We start from the raw sequence: 13,323 nt of genomic DNA, 5'->3' as shown, positions 1-13,323 counted from the left end.
TTAAACTACATTCTCGGTTATATTTGCACTGAATAACGCATTTAATAAACAGAAACATAACTCCTGAAGCACACATGAACAGATAAGCAGTATTAACTCACATAAAATAGCACCCTCGTGACTTACCCTACTGTTGCTAACGTACATAAATCATAAATCCTACATAACATCGTCATCAGACTTACTATTACTAAAGATATGGAGCAGAGGAGACCTCCACGTAGAGGGGTAACAACCAGACTGATAAATGACGTTCAGGGAGCTTTCACAGCAGCGTGGCCGCGTTGTTTCAACGGTTTTATTAGTACAGTTAATCCCACAGCTAGACCACCAGCAGCATGCTACTACTAACGTAACAGTAGCCTCCCTGAGCAAGTGCAACGTTGACGCTGTAATAAAAGCGCATGAGGGGGAGTGGCAGCTCCTCTGTATGCGCTGTAAAAAAAAAAATACACTGTTGTGTGTGTGTGTATACTGTTTGTATACTATATTTTTACTTATTAACTGTCTAGTAAAGTTCAAAGACAGTGTTTTGCAATCCACATGTTTACATATGTTTATTACAGTAAATAGTAATTAAATAATCTAAATACTAATTAGAAAAACAAAAAAATATTTGTATTCATATTTCTGGAATATGCACTTTAGTTTGTGTGATTTGTTTCTGACTTTCATATGAATGTTTATACCAGGCTGGATCAGTGCTCAATACACTGCTGTGATTGAAGTACGTAACCAAAGATGTAATTCATATAAATTCATGCATCACCTAATTGCATCATCACATACAAGCCTGGCCTCAGGCTTGTAAGAACAGTTTGTCTATCTAATGTGTTGTTTATACTATACAATGATTCATTGCTTGTCATTGTTGAATAATACAGAAGACAAAGAGCTTTAAAAAAATTGCATATTAAATCTCAATTGCAATATTTGGTGAAAAAAATCCCAATTAGATAATTTTCCAAAATCGTTCAGCCCTACAATGGTCACCCTCCTCCTCAGGAATGGACCCCTCTCTTCCACTCTTCCTCTTTTCATCTGTCTCTACAAGCCATGCAAGGATCCCAGAATACACATGGCGGGTGCTAAAATAGGTCTGGGCTGGGTGATGAATTAGCCGGGGCATATTTAGGGAGCAAGGGAGCGACAGAGAGGGAGAAAGAAAGATTAGAGAGACAGACAGAGAGAGAGTGAGAAAGAGAGAGAGAGAGAGTGAGAGAGAGAAAATAGCTCCTAATGTTTAATCACAGCTAGATCAAAGACAGTCCATGGCTGACAGACAAAATCGGTGAACCTTGCTTAGATTTGTTCATCCATCATAACAAAGCTTTGACTCTGTGTGTGTGTGTGTGTGTTTGTGTGTGTGTGTGTGTGTGTGTGTGTGTGTGTGTGCCTATGATCTGGGTATAAAACACGTGAGAAAAGACCAACTCCTGAGGTTGAGAGATAAAGCTGTTAGCAGATTGGGGGCAATCAAGAGACAGGGACAAACACATTAACACAAACACCTACGGAATTTCAAATTTGTCATGTGAGGTTAATGTGAGTTAATGTGCTTTTCTTGTTTAAATGTCATTGGGGAGTAAATATCTTTGGATTTTGGACTGTTGGTCGGACAAAACAATTACAATTTGCAATTTGAAAACATCCCCTCGCACTCTGGGAAGTTCCCACAGGCATTTTTCTTTACTATCTAACATTCTGACATATCTGACGAAGCACGGTTAGCCAGGTTAGTCAGGCTAAATTGGCAAAGGCTTGTGTAAAACTGTATGCCAACAATGTTGCGTATATTTGTGGAGTGTGGATAAACTTCAAACATCGTGACGATTAGCGGAGCCGTAGTAATAACTAATTTTATAGATTGTTTATCGCATGTCACATAAATAAATTAGGTTTACGGATGTCTTCCTGATGCACACACAAATATTTCTTTGTTTTAAAGAAATGTAATAGAAATCCACAAGTATTTTCAATTTTCATCAAAACACATTTGGAGGTTGTAACATTTACATACAAACTGCTTTCCTGTGTGGTCGTTACTGCATTTGTGTTTGTGTTTGTTTAACTGTTGATTAAGCAATTATCAAAATTGTTGCCAACATGTTTTTCTGTTGACTGACTTATTAATCAAGGTATAACTGTGTCTTTAGAATAATGCAAGACCTGTGTTTAGGTATTTGTTGTTTCAGTTGATATTCAGCTGTAGTGGTCTTAAAGTTGGTCTTAAATTAGCAGAGACACTTATGCAGGGCTTTGCGCTGTGCTGCGCAGGGTGCAAGATAGGGCCTCTTAAGTGGAAGCTACTTTTTTTCCCTTACCGTATCAGCATGCGGTAAGGTCTTGGACACAGTGGTCTCAAGCAAGAGAGAAAAGGTGTTAAGGTGGAGCGCTATCACACTTTCCTTTCTTGCGGACAGTGACACTACTGTGCGTGCATCAAAAAGTCAATCTGATGTCCTGTGGGGTAGCCTACGGGACAATGTTATGTAGGATTTCTGAATAAGCAACAGTAAGCTAATTCACAAGGGTGCTATTTTATGTGTGAGCTAATATTGCGCATCTGGTCATGTGTGCTGCAAGAGTTATGTTTCTGTTTATTGAATGCGTTATTCAGTGCAAATATGAATGTAGTTTAATCTCAGTAACGATCGTATATTAGGTTATTACTGTCGCTCTGTTAAAGGCAAATGTTCCACTGTAGATCAGGATCACGGACATCTGATGGAGTATAGACGGCAACGTAGTTAAGTAAAAGTGGGTCAAGTTGTAGTTTACTGTCCCTACCAATAGAAAGTATTACAGCAGAGCCATGTAATACTGTCTATTTACAGGGGGCATTTAAATGTCTAATCCTTTCTATGTTAACTGGTAGCCCATAGTAGTAAAAAGAGATATGGTAAAATAAAAAATGATTTTAGACACGAGTCCTGAGAGCTTCAAATAGTGACGCCAAGAGTCCAAACCCAGAGCATCAAAAAGGGACGCCAAGAGTCCCGACCAAGCGTGTCTTAAAATGATGCTGAAGGAGACTTTTTGCATCAGTAACAAACACCAAAGGCACCTGACCAAGTATTGCTTTTTGACGTGATGGCAGTGAGAATGTATTGGAGCTCCAAGGCAGTTGCTCTTGACTGAGGTATATAAATTATCATAGTCCACCTTACTACATTGAGAGTATCTTAGTGTGGTTTCTCTTTGCGGCATAAAAGCACAGTGAGATTTTGCTGCTGCTGGATGAGCCAAGTGGCCACTTAATTATCAGCTCGACACCAGAATGTGTTGGAGCTTTTCTAAGTGCACACATGCACTCAACTTCCATCAGTGGTGGGAGAAGTATTCAGATCCTTCACTTAAGTAAAAGTAATAATACCACACTGATAAAATACTCTGTAAGTAAAAAGTCCTGCATGGAAAATTCACTTAAAGTAGTAAAAGTAAAAGTTCTCAATGCAGAAAAATCCTCGCAATTTAGAAACTGGAAACGACCAAAACAGTTCTGTTAAATGTTTAGAGGTTTAGTCCTTGACGCAGCGGTGCAGGGTTTGACTACAACCTTGGCCCTTTGGTGCATGTCATTCCCCCTCTCTCTCCCCTTTCATGTCTTCATCTGTCCTATTAAATAAAGGTCTAAAATGCCACACAAAAAAAATATTTTTTTGTAAAGTAACTAAAACTTATTAAAGTGCCCCTATTATGAAACAAATTGCTTTTTTCTGGGATTTGGGGTGTTATTTTGTGTCTCTGGTGCTTCCACGCACATACAAACTTGGAAAAAAAAACTATCCATGCCGTTTTGAGTGAGTTACGGTTTCTGAATGTCCTCTATCTTCAGTCTGTTCAAAATGTGCACAGCTTTCTACGTCTCTAGCCGGGATGAGGTGGCTAATCATAGCACATGCTAGCGCTAGCATCCTAGCTTGTTCTCAATGGCAAAACACTGCTACAACACCCACTAGTTCACCATAATCTACAAAAGAACTACTTCTTGTCCCTGTTCTGTAGGTGTTCTACAAGCGTGCCCTTGTTTAGAAGAAGTCTCCCAGCTAATCCTGCCTTGTCCTGACCAAAGTTGGAGGAAGAGTTATCTAGCTGAGGTGATTTTACCAAGCTACTGAGCATGCGCAACTCCCAACAAAGATAGTATAGAAGTCAGATGTCTCACTCTGTAGCTAAAACAGAGACCCAAACACACAGGGTGACAACAGGATCTGCAGCAATGTGCAGTACAACAAAAATATGTTTTGTTTTTTTTAATTAAACCATGTCAACCTCAAAATACAATTATAAACCTGAAAATGAGCATAATATGGGCGCTTTAAGATTAATGTAGTGGAGTAAAAAGTACAATATTTTTCTCTGAAATGTACTGGAGTAGAAGTAGAAAGTGGCTTGAAAAAGAAAAGACTCAAGTAAAGTAGAAGTACCATATTTTCTAGACTATAAGTCACTCGGGTATAAGTGGCATCAGTCAAAAAATGCGTCATAAAGAGGAAGAAAACATATAAGTTGCACTGGACTATAAATCGCATTTATTCAGAAATTTATTTCACAGAATCCAAGACCAAGAACAGACATTTAGCACACAGAACAACAGGCTGAATCTGGTATGTGTCCGCAATGTTAGTGTAACAATACATATTACATACAATTAGCACACAGAACAACTACCAGGGCGTGGAGACATAACTGCACTGTTCACAAGCCTCTCCCGCCAGCAACTTGTTCAAGCACCCATCTGTGGACTCGTTCCTCCAGCTCTGGCCACCTTGCTTTCTGCCCACGATTAGCTTTCTTTGTTTTCTTCATTTCAGTAAGAGTAACCTTTTCGCCCTCACAAGTTTCTGACTCACTCCAAACTTTCCTCCTGCTGCTTGATTACCGTTTTCAGCTGTATATTTTACTACCTGCAGTTTGTAATTTTCTTTTTGGGGGCATTTTGTTTGTGTTCAGTCTTTCTCAGTTGTCTTTAGGAGCAGCATATAGTTGTCACAAGCCTAGAACGCCCTCTCGCAGCTGTAGACAGTAATATTTTCATTATGAATTAACATTTAAAAACATGTTAAATTATATAGTATTTTGATATATAAGTCACACTAGACTATAAGTCGCAGGACCAGCCAAACTATGAAAAAAGTGTGACTTATAGCCCGGAAATACAATTTGAACTTAAGTACAGTTTGTAAATGTCCTTTGTTACATTTCACCACTGCTCATCATCTCTCTTCCTCTCCCTCACACATTCATTTACAATTCTGAATTGAGTGTGACATTATTCTCACTGTGCTTATTAAATAATAAGCCACACTGCTCTTCAGCACCTAATCCAAAGTCTTCCCCCACAGTTCAAAGTGTCATGCAGTCTGTTACATGCTCAATTTGCTCTGCTGTGGATTCATTATTCATCTCCAGGCTTAAATGAATGGGCTTTCATGGAATCAACAGGAACCGTATGACAACCTCAATTTACTGCGAGAAGCCTGTAAGAACCTGGGTTTTTGGTAAGTAGGTGTAAAGTGCTTATATTTTCACTTTACCTAAAACTGTGAATAAAGTGGGCAGGCAAATAACTATTATTTTCATAGTCGATTGTTTTATCGATTAATCAATGAGTTGTTTGGTCTAGTTGTCAGAAAATTGTGAAAAATTTCAAATCAGTGTTTCCCAAAGCCCAAGATGACGTCCTCAAATGTCTTGTCTTAAATATTTTCAGTTTCAAATTACAAAACAGTTAAGAAACTGAAACAAATTAACATGAGAGATTTTTTTAATAACCAATTAATCCATTATCAAAATATTCAGGGATTAATTTAACAGTTGACAACTCATGGATTAATCTTTGCAGATCTAGAATAAAGAGTAGCACTGTTACAACTGACAAACATGATACTGTGTGTACACTGTGATGTTTAAAAAGCCTTGAAAGTAAAAAGCCAAATGTTACCTCTCCCCACCTTGCTAATTAGTTTGCATCTAGTGCTTTGTGTTTTACAGAGAAATACTAACTAGAACCACCGCCATGACTGTCCAGACTCATAATACATGTCAAGACTAAGAAGCAATTTAAAAGAAGTTATTTTATGTATGTTTGGTAAAATGTTGCTGCTTCACACACATCTTTAACCAGGCAACACAGAAGATCTATACACTCACCACAGATACAGGATTAGTGTCCCCAATTCAGTATCGGCCCAAATGTCTCCCTTCTGTTCCTGAGTTATAGCGTTTACAGTAATAATGGCCAGAAAAGTGTTTTTGAAAACCATTATGTCATAGTGAAGTTGACTTTTAGGATATAAAATATATAATTGTCATAATTGTATTGGACATTTGTGTGAAATGTCATAATTAGCATAAGAACTCTTGACATTGGGCTAAAAACTACGAGTGGGTATTGCACATTGTTTCCCAAATCAATTCGATTTTCTTATTCATTACAATGTTAATTAGGTCAGGGAAATTTTTGAGTTAACGATTTTGCTTGGATATAAAAGAGATTATCAGAGAACTTGTGCTGTATATTGTACAAGTAAAAAGCAACCCTCAAATATGTTTTATAATGCACCAGGTTAACGTTAATAAGAATTGACCTCCAAAAAAGTGGTTCAAATCACTAAATCCATGATAAAAAGGCATAAATTAAAAGATTACTTCAGAGATTTTATTAATCAATCTCAGATCCCTAAAACTTTCAAAGATTTTAATTGGAGAATTCATTATTTTAACCCAGCCCTACTGAAAAAACGCATTTTGTGAGGTCACAGAGACCTTCACTTTTGACTTTCAAAACCAAATCAGTTCATTCTTGAGTCCAAGTGGATGTTTCTGCCACATTTGAAGAAATTCCCCCCAGTGGGTCCTGAGGTTCATAGGAATGGGACGGACGGATGGAAAAACCACCTGAAAACAGAATGCCTACGGCCACAGCTGACACTTTCGCGGAGGCACAATAACACTAAAAAACCCTTTTAGCATCCAGCTAAAAGGAAGACAGCTATATCTTTTGTATGAAGACTGCTCTTTAAATTAGTGCTGTGCAATAAATCTTTTTTTGATTGCGATTTCGGCTCCTAACAATCACAACAATGTAATTAAAGAAAAACTATTATTTTGCACATTACATTTTGCAAGTAAACTCTTATTTTGTCTTTTTTTGAGAATGACCCAAGCACTTTCACCCTTCCTAAAGGGGTAAACTCAATCAGCCAACATTGGAACATAGTTTTTATATTGTTTATTTTAAGGGGAATTCAAAAAGTTCAACAGGAAAAGTATTTAGGGAAATTTCACAGTTCAAGATGTCTTGTATGATGTACTGTATCAATGCAACATCTTTCCAAAAGGCAATGAGTAATCGTGTTAAATAATACTGATTTCAATAGTGAACAAAGTAATTGTGATTATTATTGTTTTCATAATCCAGCAGCTCTACTATAAATTAAGTTGACTGTTGTTATATTATAGGGTGATGATGTAAAAACACAACTAAAACACAATACTATACAATTTGTAGAATCAGGTTAAAAAAAATTTACATAATGGTACACGCTGCTACACTGTACTGTGTGTTTCTGCAGGACTTTGGAATTGGTTGCCCTAATGCAGCACACATATCAAACACTGCAATTTCTTGTTTCAGTGAGACTATTCAAAGACAATCAACATGTGTCAGAGTGCTGTGACTGAGAGTGTCTGGGTACGAGTGTTGAGGGGCCTCCTGCAGTGATTATGCCTGGTATTCAATGACAAAAGCGTGTACTTGTCACCCACACGTTGATACAATGGGAGAATAGAAGGTTTGAGTGACTCCCACCTGCAGCTCATTGGTCTGCTGAAGTTACATTGCTGAAGCCGAGCAGGGGAAAATGGAAAGTGCTGACATCTCATTCAACCCACAATGACACTTTACAGTCTCTCTAGACCCTGCAGACCCCCATCTGACAAGGTTTGATCTGAGGTACCAGCGTATGAATACAATGACACTGATCCAGGGGAAATGGTAACTACTATGTGTTGTATAGCTGAATACAGTATGCGGCAGGGGTCGGCAACCTTTTAAAGATGAAGTGCCATTTTAAAATGTTCTTGCTCATCAGTGGCCATATCATTAAGCTTGCCATCATCTACCGAGCCCACTCAGGCAGTTTTTTTTATTTCTTTTTATATTTGTGGATGGGGAAATAGTCAATCGAGCTACCATAAATGCGCTCCTGCCAAAGAATGTGAAAGATATAATTTTGGATTGGCACATATTGCTAGTGTGCCATTAGTTGAGCTACTGCGTGCCAATGGTGGCACAAATCTTATAGGGAATAGTAGCTCAGTGTGGACTTGGCTTCGGAACCCAGTGTTTCCCCTAGGTCCCAAGTGTCAAACTCAAGCCCGTCGGCCAAATCCGGCCCCCAGCAAATTTTGATCTGACTCCCTTTATATATTATGGTTCACAATAAATGTTGGCCTGCCTAGTTTTTGTTACATTTTACAAAGTTTTTGCTGCCTTTCCGGCATTTCTGTCGCTTTATTTGAAATTTTTGACGGTTTTGGCCTTTTGACCGCACTTCACTTATTTAAAAAGAAAATATGTCACTTTATAGGCTGGTTTAGGCATGTCACAATACCAAAAATCAAGTAGTCGGTACCAATGCCACCAAAAGTACATGATACTCATCCTACATGCTACTTAGCTATTGTAACTCATGTTAGGCTGTAACAGACAAAGGCAGACAGGAACAGATTTACTTTCTGCTTGGAAGCCCCAGGTGAGGTAGTGAAAGCCACTGCTGTAGATGTACGGTAAAGAGACTTAAAGAAGCCAAAAAAAGACTTGCAATAATTTCTGACACATTTACCAAATAAAACCAAACAAAGAAATCCTCAAGTAATGAAACAGTTTACTTTCAGCTCAAAACGTACCAAATATATAGTTTACATAGTATATATAGTTTTCCAGAGATTGAAAAGTGGCTGATCGTCTTTCACTAGTGGTTCAGCAGTATAAACTGATCCCCTGGCAACTTATAAGGGGGGGGGGGGGGGGGGGGAATCAAAACAGCATAGTATTGTGATATTTTCAGTGGCAATACTGTATCAATACGCAGACACCAAATATCAATCTTTTTCTATCTAAATTGCACGAGAATTACATTTTTTGGTACTACAATAATAAAATCAATTGAAATTTATATTTTTAGATGACAGATGTTGACAAAGTTGTATTGTATCAAGTTTAAAAAAGGTTATAAATTGCAGTATATGGGGGAATATCACAATATATTTAAAATGGCAATTATCTCGTATCCTGACGTATACTGTATGTATTGTGGGGCCTCTGGTGATTCCCACCCCTAGTGGGTTATGTCACTTACTACAAAGACATGTGCGATCGTTAGAGTGGTAAGCTGCCAAGGGATCGTTTATATATTTATACTACCATTAGAATTCACAGTGAGTGAGTGGGTGTGTTGATGACGTTTCTACCAAGGGCCTGGCGAAAAACAGGAAGAATGTCTTGGCTGTTGTGTGCTACATGTGTAAAAAGGCAACAAGTTCATATGAGAAAGGGGCTTTAATAAAGTCCATATAGATAGTATGGCTAGCTGTATAGCTGCATATATTTTTTTGCGGTGCCTTGAACAGGGTGACAGTGCTCCTGGATCGCATTTAGGACTTAGAAAAACGCTCTCGCAGATCCAATTTGAGAATTGTAAATGTCCCAGAAGACAGCCAAGGAGGAGAGGATCCTGTAGAGTTTATGTCAAACATGGTGATGGAGATTATTAGCAGTGAGGTTTTCAACTCTTTTCCAATTTTGGAGGGGTCGCAACGAGTGGAAAAAAGCATGAACATAGTGGAAGGTCTCCAATGGGCTAGGCTAGACAACATGAACTGAAAAACAAGAATTCTAACCTGAGAATATACCCAGATTTCAGAGTCCGTCTCTTAAGGAGAATTAAGTAAATAAAATAAAATTAAATAAATAAAATTCAAGCTACTTTATCCAGCCTGTTTAGTGGAAATACGTTTAAATTCGAATCACTGTAGGAAGCCAAGGCATTCGTTCAAGAATGACCCGACGGATTGCTTAAAAACTAAGCTTTGAACTGGTTATGAAGTGGCTAGGTGGCTACTTTAGCTGTATTACATAAAATAGCTATATGAAACTATAGCTAGTGGCTAGTTCACAGCAGTTTTTCAGACTGAACTGTGCTTGAGATGTGTTTTCTTCACTGATCGATAATGGCAGAATAAACTGACTAACATGAACATTTTGAGGAGAATCTATATTATGCCCTGCCTACTATATGCATCCTCTCTTAAAAATACATTTAATTTTTCTGTTTGGGGTCATTCTAAACGGTAATTCATGTGAAAGTGGTGGTGGCTAACTGGCTATTAATACATTACTATTACCTAAATGTTAAGTTTTAAACATCACTATCGTTGTTCAAGCTCACTGTCGGAATAGTCCGTAATGATGTGACGAATGTTAGACGGTGATATTGATTATTTTTAACTTAACTTAAGTCGAGGCTCTCTTGGAGGTTAATCGTTTAGTTAGGAAATAATGCATTACCGGAAGAGTCAAGATTTAAAGGGGGACCAGCGGTCTGCCTATGTTCTGGAGGCAGACATTGGTCATTTTTGTGTTGATTTTATCGTTGGGATGGGTTTAATTATTGACACAACCAATGTGTGTTTATTCTGTGCTAAAAAAAGGTTTTTATACTGCTGAGTGGGATTTTTGTTCATTTTGTATGATTATTATTTTGGAGGAGTTGTTGATGAACAGTCACCTTTCTGTGGGGTGCACACTCCACCCCCTCCCCCTCTTCCCCTTTCGCGGCGCATGTCTGATGGCACAAATGATAGTAAGGCAGAAGTAAGTGTGTTATCCACCCGATGTATAAGCTGGAATATGTTCCCACTTCAAAAAAGGTGAAGCATTTTTACAAGAAACTCACTAATAGCTAATCCAGTTAGGCTCAGAAAAAACTGGGTTGGACAGACTTTCCATTCTACCTTTAACACCAAGCAATATTAATTCATAAAAATATATTATTTACTCCTTCAAAAACAATCTCTGATCCTCAATGATGGTTTATAACAGTGTCATGTTCTCTCTTTAACACCCCAGTCATACTTATAAGTGTATAAGCCCCTAATTGGGATGATGTTGGCTTCACTGACAAACTCACCTCCCTGATTCCAAATCTAAATTCACATAGGCTCATTCTTGCTGAAGATCTTAATATTGTGACAACAATAGATCGTTCCAATCCTAAAACATTAGCACGTTCCAAAATGACCCTGGCTCTTTATGATTTCATGGAAATGTGATTTCAAACAGACTGTGTTGACCCATGGAGGTTTTACTATACATATAAAGAGGAATTCTCTGTCTTTTCACACATTCATCATACATATACAGTAGAATATTTTTTAATGACAACTCACTCCTTCCTTCTGTAAAGAAAGTAGAGTATATTGCCATAGTGTAATCAGACCATGCACCAGTGATTCTTGATCTTGTTTTCTCTCAAAATCTAACACTGCGCAATAACTGGAGACTGAACACAGCCTTATTGGCAAACATACAAGTACACATACAGTTTTGTAAATTTGTATCCAAAGCAATTGATGAGGTTTTGTTCTTCAACAGATCAGACTTAATATCACCATCTACTTTATGGGAGACACTGAAAGTTGTTATAAGGGGAGAAATTATGGCATACTCCATATCAGGTAATAAAGCAAGATTAACCTATTAACTCTATGAGAAAAACAGACCACCAGTATTTGACAGCACCAACTCTGGAACTATTTAGAAACAGAATGGCTCTGAAAACTTTGTATGATTTATTATCGACACAAAAAAACTGTGAGACACCTCCTGTTGTCAAGAGGGCCCTATTATAAGCATGGAGAAAAAGTAGGTGACTTGTTAGCTTATCACCTGAAATACAGATCAGCGTGTTGTATGGTCACACAGACTCACAGTGCTTCACAGTTAACAATAGATCCAGTGGAAATAAACAATGCTTTTAAAACAAATTACTCTGACTTGTATTCATCGGAATTTCCACACGATATATCTAACATGTTACAATTTTTCAATGATTTAAACATCCGTAAAATAGATTTGGCTTTTAAAACTGACTTGGACAAACCCTTGCAAGAAAGAACTACAAGAAATCTTTGATTTTATCCAGAAAATGCAAAGTGGTAAAACCTCAGGGCCAGATGGCTCTCCTCATCTCAGTTAGCTCCCATTCTCCTCAAAATGTTCAATCATTCATTGAGTCACTCAAACCTACCACCAAGGTTATAAACAAAAACAAACTAAATAACAAAAACTAGGTGGGAAAAAAACATTGTTGTTAACGGAGATACAAATAAAAACGAGTAATTAGAAAAAAACCATAACTAACTAAAACGGTAACGTCTGTTTGCCAAACTAACTAAATTATTGAGTAAATGTCTTTGGTTTTTGTCTTTGTCTATGTCTTTCACAGAGCAAATAACGTTATATCTTTCACAGTTGACATTTCCGACCATAGACCTGTTCTATACAGTCTCTCTCTATATATATATTGAGTATATATACACTCACCAAAAGGATTATTAGGAACACCTGTTCAATTTCTCTCATTAATGCAATTATCTTATCAACCAATCACATGGCAGTTGCTCCAATGCATTTAGGGGTGTGGTCCTGGTCAAGACAATCTCTTGAACTCCAAACTGAATGTCAGAATGGGAAAGAAAGGTGATTTAAGCCATTTTGAGCGTGGCATGGTTGTTGGTGCCAGACGGGCCGGTCTGAGTATCTCACAATCTGCTCAGTTACTGGGATTTTCACTCACAACCATTTCTAGGGTTTACAAAGAATGGTGTGAAAAGGGAAAAACATCCAGTATGCGGCAGTCCTGTGGGCAAAAATGCCTTGTTGATGCTAGAGGTCAGAGGATAATGGGCCGACTGATTCCAGCTGATAGAAGTGCAACTTTGACTGAAATAACCACTCGTTACAACCGAGGTATGCAGCAAAGCATTTGTGAAGCCACAACACGCACAACCTTGAGGCGGATGGGCTACAACAGCAGAAGACCCCACCGGGTACCACTCATCTCCACTACAAATAGGAAAAAGAGGCTACAATTTGCAAGAGCTCACCAAAATTGGACAGTTGAAGACTGGAAAAATGTTGCCTGGTCTAATGAGACCTTCAGACATTGAGACATTCAGATGGTAGAGTCAGAATTTGGCTAGGGGTGCACAATATATCGAATCAGTATCGTTATCGCGATATCACGTTGCTCG

General features: G+C 38.0%; 1 protein-coding gene across 1 annotated transcript in view; it reads right to left on the bottom strand.

Annotated features, from left to right (window-relative positions):
* Window positions 1–13,323, bottom strand: part of slc24a3 (solute carrier family 24 member 3) — a 197,871-nt gene that overhangs the window by 94,177 nt on the left and 90,371 nt on the right. The gene's annotated exons all lie outside the window — the stretch shown is intronic.

Source organism: Etheostoma spectabile, unplaced genomic scaffold (assembly GCF_008692095.1).
Source record: "Etheostoma spectabile isolate EspeVRDwgs_2016 unplaced genomic scaffold, UIUC_Espe_1.0 scaffold465, whole genome shotgun sequence".
NCBI classification, from domain to species: Eukaryota; Metazoa; Chordata; class Actinopteri; order Perciformes; family Percidae; genus Etheostoma; species Etheostoma spectabile.
This window is presented reverse-complemented; position numbering and strand designations above follow the sequence as displayed.